The 9,991-nt window shown below is 33.0% G+C and overlaps 1 pseudogene; it reads right to left on the reverse strand.

Annotated features, from left to right (window-relative positions):
- Positions 1-205: 205 nt before the first annotated feature.
- On the reverse strand, positions 206-3,870 carry LOC109456111 (THUMP domain-containing protein 1 pseudogene; annotated as a pseudogene).
- Between the last annotated feature and the right edge of the window lie 6,121 nt (positions 3,871-9,991).

Below are 9,991 nucleotides of genomic sequence, written 5' to 3' on the forward strand. Positions count from 1 at the left end.
CAGGGCTGGAAAGATCTCTAACAAAACTGTTAAACAGGGCTCCCCAGTCACTGTTTTGCCCTGTGAGTACAATATTATGCAGCACAAAGAGTTCAAAGACTGTCTTTTTAGTCACAATTTTATATGGAATCCCAGCAAGAACTCACAGAATGCCAGTTGAGAAACTCACGTCCAATTGGAAATTATAATTATTATTATTTTTTTCCTATGAGAGGTCATTTTCATTGGACTCAGATCCTTCTATGACTTAACCTGCAAGTTCAGGTTTAGATCCTCCCTCATTCACCTCCGGTGTCTCAGATGCTGGTTTTGTCTGCCCTAGCTCCTCACTAATCTCTGGTACTACCTGCTGGTTACTTTTTTTCTTCTGTGGGGTCATCTTGATGCGACCTGTCACCAGATTCCAATTTAGCTTCTTTCCTATGTCCTGCCGTCGCTGCCCACTCTGGATGAAGCTGTGGTGGCTCCTTAGCACCTCCCGGAGATTGTATTTTCTGAACAACATGTAATCTTTCACAACATTCGGGCAGCAGACAGCTTTAATGATTTCTACTACCACTGTGTACTGTAGCTTGGTAAGGTCCACTTTTTTTCTAAATTGAGGCTTCCTACTATCCCTGCCAATTCTTTGATAACTTGTTCTCTATTCATGTGACTGTTATTTCCAGATTTGTATACAATCTGAAATGTCCCTTTATTTGGAGCTTTAAACGAGGGTTCCAGAAAAGGTTTTGCATATTTTTTCGTATCTTCTAAGAAAGCTTTGCATGTGCCTGACATGGGTACAATTGGTAGAATAACCCAAGTCTTCTTCTTCTTGGTTTTGTACATATCCTGGGAGAATATGATATACCGATTTCTCAGATTCGATGGCAAGTGTCCTGATGAAGACTCCATCATTTACTCCAATCTTCACTTACTGGAATCTTCTTAGGCTCATCTCCGTGGATGCCTTAATGTCACCAACTTCATTCTTCAGGGCAGCCTCTGCATCATCGTCTTCCTCACTTTCAGGGGGCTGCTCATCCTTGTCTGTAAACTTTTTGGGGTCAAACAAGTGATGGTCCCATTCATTGAGCAGGATGCAGGCTTCTTCTGTGTCTTTGGTGCTCGTTAAGGCTCAGGTGATGAGAATGCCCTGCAGCCTGGCTCCCGGCTTGTAAGAAGGAGCCCATGTGGCCTCCACATATTGAGCCTTCTTTGCGTTTCCAGACACCTGACTGAAGAGACTGCTGGATAGGGCTTGCAATGGTATGTGGCAGCTGCAGCTACCAAGAAATGTGTTTCTCCTGTACTATTAATTTTATATTGTGGCATGCACTACCTTTAGCATCAAGAGAAATTGAGTTTGGAATCCAATTTCTTCTATGTCCCATTTATATTAGTTTTGTGTTCTGAATATAAAGTGGTTAGCACAGTACTGGGCACACATGAAATAATAAACGGAAGTAATATTATTATTGTAATAATATTATAAATATCATTTTCCCCTATATGTTTTAATGGGAAGCCTTTCAATCTTTAGGTATACTTCCGTCTTCTAGATGCGGCAATTTTGTCCCACAGAAGTAATCACAAGAGTATTTATGTCAAAACTTTAAATTAATTACCTGAAAGTAAAGTTATCTGTTATATTCTTCCTACTTGGAATAAATAACTATGTAATAAGGTAATCAGGACAACTTGTTACATTATGGAAGTCATACTCCTTCAGTCTGAAAGAGCATGACCTGAATTGATGGGTCCCTCGATGTCTGCAAATTTGTGTCAACTGAGTGATTACATGAGAAAACAAGATAGCACTGTCCTCTTGGACCTTATACAAAAATTAGCTGTAGTGACTGCCACGTACATGACATATTTGTACATGTGAAAAATTGGAAATAACAAAAATAAACCGTTTACAATGACACAATTAAAATATAAGTTCTCAGAAACTTTAAAAGTGAAAACTGAAAAGTTATTCCAGTAAAATAATGAAATCTAACAGTACAATGTTTGATTGCTGATTTATAGTAATATTAGTATCTTTATCTATATTTGTATCTATCCAGAATATATTTGCATTATTTGTGATTAAAAAGAAAAATGTCTTTACACAATAACAGAAGATCTCTCACCAGAGAGATAAGGCAATTCTAAACTCATCTGCTATGCATAAAGTAGCCCACAATATGTACAGCTAAACTTGGCAGAATTAGAATATCTGTACAGTTTCATGAAATATTTTAACACACATTGTGTAGTAATGAATGGCATAAAAAATGAATATGTAATGATTTAAATCCACAGTTAATTGGATAAATCGGAGAAAATTGGCAAAAAATGAATTATTATTAAAGTTCATTATAATAAACTTGTAATATGTAAAACTTTTAAATTACATATTGGAAATATATTGTAAAATAATTCAATAATTTTACATAAAGCTTCTAACAATTAAATAATATATTATATAAACACAATCAGATGAATTTGCACATGCCTGTTTATATTGGGAGCTACATTCATTTCAATACTCTTTACATTTCTTATGTTTTAGCACATACAATTTGGTTTTAGACTGACATATTGATGGCTTTTCAGACATTTGTAAAAATCCATGTTGCGGATCACAAGTGGATATGGAAATATGCCTAATAAAGACAATTAACCCTGAAATGTTTCAAGTGGCAATAAAAGCATATCAAAAGGGCGTGAAATACACCCATGATATCCTGGTGATTAAGCTTCTGCTACATTGTTATTGAACACTATGATAATGACAGCAGGAGAAATGCTTTTAAAGAGTTGGATAAAAATACAGATGGCTTCTCACCAGGTCATTCTGTATTCCTCCCTAGTCTATCTAGTCAACCAGTGTTTCATATAGCGCTAACACAAGTAATTCATCTTTTTGTTTTTTAATATTTGAATTTATTACCATTTTGATATAATGGAGTTAATGATGCAATAATACCAAAAAGAGACTAAAATTATTTGTATTTATATGATTTTTTGAGCAATAAATTTAAAGCCACTCACTACTATCATTGCTTCAAAACTATGTTATGAATTTGTAAAATCCCTGTATTATGCCGAAAAGAAGAATATTCTTCCAATGATAGCTGCCTAGAATCCTTTCATCCACATTTGAATCATGCAGATGAACATTAGGTTTTTAAATGATTTACTTTGATTATATAAACTTCTTAGATAAACTTACATTATATATTAGATTATATAATTAGGCTATGTGAGTTTAAATTATACAACAGACACACAATTTTTAACTGATACGTAACCAGTGCAATATTTTAGGACAAATGAGAAAAAACACACACAAATAAACAAAGGAGACATTGATATAGTTCATTCTAAAAGTCATATATATATATATATATATATATATATATATATATATATATATATGTTTTATTTATATTAATACATATGAGTATATATACAACATACATGTAATTAAAAAAAATAGTGTTTTGCTGATTATTTTGTTTTATACAGCTTTTACTCTAGTAAGCTATGTATTACTAGTGCTATTCTGTCATTATATAGCCGTATTGTACATAATAGCTATTGAATATTTTTGCACAGTATTTTCTGTAAGTTGTAATTAAAAGTAAATATTTCACTACTTCCAAACCATATACTATCTAACCCAGAGGTAATCCTTTTTAACTATTTTCCTTATTGTTCTTCTAATGTCTGGTGGAGATTACTTTCTGATTACTCCAATATATGTCCCTACCATCTTTTCATTTATCCTTATTTGGACTTACTGCCAAAAGATAAAACCACAAACCAACTATATTTAATTTTATGTGTCTAGATATGTGAAAAGAGAGAAGCCACACTTACATCTTCTGCCCACATTGATCCTGTCATAGCTTTTCACAGACCATATATTTTTCCTTCTTTCTGGCCCAGATCAGGTGCCATGTCCTATATCATGTCTGCTCTTACTCCGCAAAAGAAAACAATGACTTGCCTACCTGAATACTCACAGTAATTTTTTTCCTAAATGTTTAATGAACATAACTACCACATTTTTATTTATGAATCTGTCTTATCAATCGTATTATTGTCAATTTCTTAAAGGCAGTATTCTTATGAGAATAACCAGTGTATCCAACATACTGCCATGGACAGAATCTAGCTCCATGCTTTGGACTGTGACAAACTATATTTAAAGAAGGTGAGGGGATTAAAAAGCACAAATTGGTAACAACAAAATCACCACAGGGATACGAGAAACAGTTTGGGGAATATAATCAATAATGTAGTAAAGATTTTGTAGGGTATCCGATGGACACTTGTCTTATTAGGGAGACCACGTCATGGATAGTGTAGATGCCTGATCACTGTTGTATATACCTGAAGCTAAAGCTGAATAATGCTGAATGTCAACTATAATTTTATATATATATATATATATATATATGTATATATATATATATATATATATACACATATATATATATATATATACATATATATATATATATATATATATATATATATATACACATATACATAGTCACAGGATGTGTAGTACAGCATAGAGAATAGAGTCAGTGGAATTGTAACAGCTATATATAATGTCAGAATGGCAGTAGTCTGGGGGAAAGGGGTTATCACTTTGTGAGGGGTGTAAATGTCTAACTATTACATTGTTTTGTACACCTGAAACTAATTAAACAAAATATGTTTAAAATTTGTAGGAAAACAATGAATGAATAAATACCATCAACACTCTCTGCAGGAAATATTGAAAATTGATATCAACTGATTACAGTGGAACAGTGAGGTTAGGGTTATGAGAAGCCAATGTTGAGACAAAGTTAGTAAGGCAAAAGGTGTATTGAGGAGTAACTTGTTCAAAGAGAAAGAGGAGGTATCATGACTAAATAGAGGGACTGCCAGACCAAGATATAGACCTACCAGGGTCTCTACCAACCCAACTGTGAGCTATAAAGAAAAGAGCCTGTTAGAGAAATTCTGTGGTGGGTGGAATGGCTATGTAGTTACACCACCTCCTTGCTCAGCCATTGCACGGTTGCCACCCTAAGAAGAGCTTGGCTTTGACTGACAATGACTAGATCGATTGGCCATTGGCCAGAGGTTGCCCCTGAAAGATCCTGACCTCAGATTGAATGTTGAAGTAGACGCTGATAGAACTAAGGGCCAAAGACTGTCAGCTAAGCATATTCCTTGTAGCTGAGCAGCAAGTCCTTAATTATACAACACAGATCCACGTTTCTATGAACATTTAAAAGGCAGGCCCTCCAGAGTGAGCAACTCTTCATGAGTGAAGATTTAGAAAGGGGATGCTAGTAGGATAAACTTCAGTGCTCATCACTGGAGTTGGTGTCAGTGTCTTAAATGCGACTTATCATCTACCTGTTCTATTTATTCTTTCCAAATTTTGTTCACCTTCAGCTATCATTTTTGTTGGTTTGTTTGAAATGAGTTTCTTGTAAGCCACTAAAGAGGCCCTCTGACTCTCACATGTCATTTGATTTGCCTGTTAATTTCCCTCAGTTGTTTTTTTTTTTTTTTTCTCTCTCTTTTGTTTCTTTTATCCACCTCTAAGGAATCAATGTAGACATGCCAGCATAAAGGGGAGCCCTGAAGCAAAAATCATTCATTAGAGGAACACCATGTCAGGTAAAGAGCTAGGCGTTGGTTGGGGGCCCCTAGAAAAGAAGCCCATATACTGGGAAACTGAGGCAGACCCTGAGGGTGCAGACTGTTGGAATCTCCCTGATAACCACTCTCCTGCAGTTGGGCAGTGAGTGCTTTCTGGAAGGGATCCTTGGAAGCCCCAAATAAATATCTGCCACATAAGTATTCACAATTATTTCTAAGTCAATTTAAAAAAAAAAATTGCCTTCTTTAAACTTGATTTGAAATAAGGCTAAAAACATATTATCAATGATATCAATATAGTGTGAGTTTGGAGAAATGCAAATATTACACAACAATAAAATAAGGCTTTCAAAATATTAAAAATAGTGTTATATTTTTCCTTTTGCTAAAATTACTAGCAGTCAAAGAATGCTGCATTTCTGTCAAATATATTTATTTAGCACCATTTTTTTACTTACCATATTCATAAAAAATATATTAAATTATTTTGTTAGGTGGCATTATATAAATATATTATGTGTCACATTCTAAATATGTGAATTTAAGGATTTAACATAAATGGGAAAATACACTCTGATAAGCATTAAATTCTTTGCATAAAGTATTGGTGAAAATTCAGGACAAGTTTATAAGTACTTCCTGGCTTTACCCTTATTCTCCAATGAAATGTTCTCATCGCTGGTTCCTAATTACTGCAAAGTTTTTTTAGGGGTGGTTATTTCTGGAAAATTTTCATTTCTATTTCTCTGGCCTTTGACAAAGAGGCTCTAAGTGGATTTTTAAATCTCATGGTGGGCATTTATTATTCTAGTGCATTCAGTAAAATATAGCAGGAAATTAGCCCCATCTCCTCGTTGGCCTACAAGTACATCATAAACGCATTCTAATATAAACCTCACATTGACTTTACTTATAACTTTTTATATTTAAGGAAATTAGAACCTAACATTGAATTCAAAGCTCATTATAGCTCCAGGGAAGTTGAATATAAGCTAAATCCCCCTTTGAAATGTATTGTTCTTATGACCTATTCCAATATTTAGGTTAATATGTTACATGAACAATTGCATTTGCTATATAGTAACTTTTATTCTGAATTTATACGATTAGTCTGCTGAGATTGTAGTAGAAACATTATCCTGATTTTCAGTTCAGAAATTGAAGTCGCACAGAAGCTGTGGTTTATAATACTCATGTATCCCATTAGTGGAAGGTCTAAAGAGAGGATGTAAAAGATGCAAATAAGAGTTTTTCTTCTGAATCTGTTCCCTCACCTTTTATATAACTATATGATTCAGGGGACATTAGGATTAATGTTGGTTGCTCATATTTGAATTTTATCGCTTTTGTTACTCTAGAAACCTGTTGAAATCATCTCAGTAGTTGTAGGTTTTATGAAGACAACAAAACTGTTTCATAAATAGACTTAGCTTTACTGTCCATAGTTAGTTAGTGATTACTTCAGTATTGTTGGTACCAAATATCTACAGACCTATAATGGAAACGATGGATCACTAATTTTTTAAATAATTGTTTTAAATGTTGGCTGTTTAGACCATGATTGACAATGAATTATCTACCTTAACTGGAAATTTACCATATTTAAAATTTTATTTTATCATCAAATAGCTTCTCAGAATAACATCTTCTCATTTTAGTTTGATTTACTTTTGTGTAAACATGAATTTATCCTAATAAAAAATGTCATAGTGTTTCCTAAGACATCTTTGTTTAGGTTGTCCTTTGAGACATTAATTTTGGAAGGAAGAGAGAGTTTTTCAAATTCACATATAAAAGTATTGCTTTAGTATTGAATAAATCTTTTTTGACAAGGTGTCTATGACATAATAGAAAGCAATTTCACCATGAGTTCAACTTAAATGGTTTGCAATAATACTGTATTTTCTCGGTTCTCACTTACATATCACATTCTGCATATACAAATTTTGCTTAAAAACAGTATATTTTAGGTGGAATTATTATCTTAAGAAGACCTTTAACTCCCTTGCATAAAAGAGAAAGTGAGGTGTAACACACCATAAGAATAATAGATAAAAAGTAGAAAAACTGGGTAGTTGAAACACAGAATGAAGAATGTACAAATTTATGAACTAAAATTGATATCAGAAAAAGGTAAATGAGTCACTCTAAATTCCCTATCTATCATCTATGTCTCTATTATCTGTCAATCATGTATCTATCTATCTACGTATCTCTCTATCTCTTTCTATCTCTCTCTCCTGTTTTCCAAGATTCAAAGATCCCAGAATCCTATATTGATTGGTTAAGAGAAAAACCTCTCACATTTTTAAAAAGTTTTCAGCTACCTGATGAAATTATTTTTCCTTCATTTTGAGGGGTGAAGGTAAGACAGATGTGCACTAGTTTTATTTATTTTTAACACATTTGAAAACAAATTTATTGAGGTATAATGTCCATATGACAAAATTTACTAAATTGAGCATTTAACTCACTGAACCCCACATACTGCTGAATACCCTCTCCATTTCATGTAGAGACTATACTTATTGTAAAGCTTTGTCTTCGACTTCATTGCAAAAGTGATAATTTTCATATAGCTATGTATTTGTCACTTAACTATAAATGGAATTCTCTCTTTTCCAATTCATATTAGGTTATCATTCATTGCTAAGGCTATAGTTCGGATTTTCTTTCATTCATTTATTTCTTTAGGGTGCTAATAAAGCTATAAAATACTTGAAATAAATTTAAAATATGAAATTTGTCTTTAAAGCTCTTTTTATCACTCTTCATTTTTCCATAGACTGAATATTAACTGAACATATATTCAAAAATTATATAAGGTTGCAAGTACCTCATATCAATCATTTCATATATCCAGTCCTATAAACTGATCTCTTATTTTAGCTAAAACATCTACTTGAGATATACAGAGGTCAGGCTAACTACAGCTGAGTCCAGTTCAGAGTAGTTTAATATTTTTTTTCCATTGGAAAATATTCTCTTAGACACAATGCATAATATTTCAGGTATTATTTTGAATTAATCAAACATAGTAATGTAATTCCCTTGCTTCTGAAAGAAAACTCATACTTTTCCCCTATATTTGTCTTTTTTTTTTAATTTTTATAAAATATGCAACCCCCTGCTAAGGACATAAAGCCTTTCATGAGTTCCATTCCTCCTATCCTTCTAAACTCACCTGCAATGGGGTCTCCACAAGTACTTATTCATCAGCTATAAGAAGCAATTTACTTTTCCTAAATGAATCGTACATCTCTGAAGGATCCCATATATTGATATCTTCATGTGCCATTTTATCTACCAGAAATACCATTTTCCCCTCATTCAGTGGACTCCTCACCATCTTAGATATGATTCAGGAGTTTTGTACACCTTTGCTAAGCCGCTAGGGTAAGTCAGTTGCCCCTTTTTGTGCTCCTATAGCATCTTGTTTCTGCCTCTAGAATGGCAATCGCCATAACATTAAAAATGTTAATGTCAAGTTATCTTCAGTGTCCACAGCACATAATAGCATATAAACAACTAATGTACTATGGCAGCATTTAATAAATCTTTGCTATTAATTGGATGAGTATATAAATGAGTCAATTCATCATCTATGAGAATTACCTGAAGTATGGGAAAAAGGTATTATCATAATTATCATTTACTGAATATATATTTTGTGCATTAATTTTTAAACATCTTTCTAACTTAAGAATGAGGAAACTGAGGTAAAGAAAATTAAGTGACTTGTCTAAGACATGTAACTAGTGGAAAAAGGAGCCAAAATAGGAACCAAAAAAAAAAGTATCAGAGCATGTACACTCAGATATAGATAAATGCAAAGATTTACAGCAATCAGAACAAATTAAAACCAAAATCAATTTTAAAAAACCTCTCAATTTTATATCCTATGCACAAGTGAAAGCAACAGTGAACAAGACAAACAAACAAGCAAAAATTGATAGACACAGACAACAGTTTATTGGTTACCAGACGGTAAGTGGGGAGGGAGATAGAAGAGGGTAAAGGGCGTCAAATACGTGGTGATGGAAGAAGAACTGACTCTGAGTGGTGAATACACAATATAATATACAGATGATGTATAATAGAACTGTATACTTGAAACCTATATAATTTTATTAACCAATGTCACCCCAATACATTTTTAGAAACCTATATACTTCCTTAAAAAAAGTTCCTTATTGTATAAACTCCAACAGATCCTCAAGCATCACAATTAAATCTTATACTATTTATTAGATTTATAAAGTTTTTACTTCATATGAGTCTGAATTAAGTCATAAATGTCTTAGCTGCTCATTTACCTCAGTGACATATACTTTGTAGATTATGC

This window comes from Rhinolophus sinicus, chromosome 1 (assembly GCF_057876585.1).
Source record: "Rhinolophus sinicus isolate RSI-liver-muscle chromosome 1, RSI-T2T, whole genome shotgun sequence".
In the NCBI taxonomy this organism is placed as follows: domain Eukaryota; kingdom Metazoa; phylum Chordata; class Mammalia; order Chiroptera; family Rhinolophidae; genus Rhinolophus; species Rhinolophus sinicus.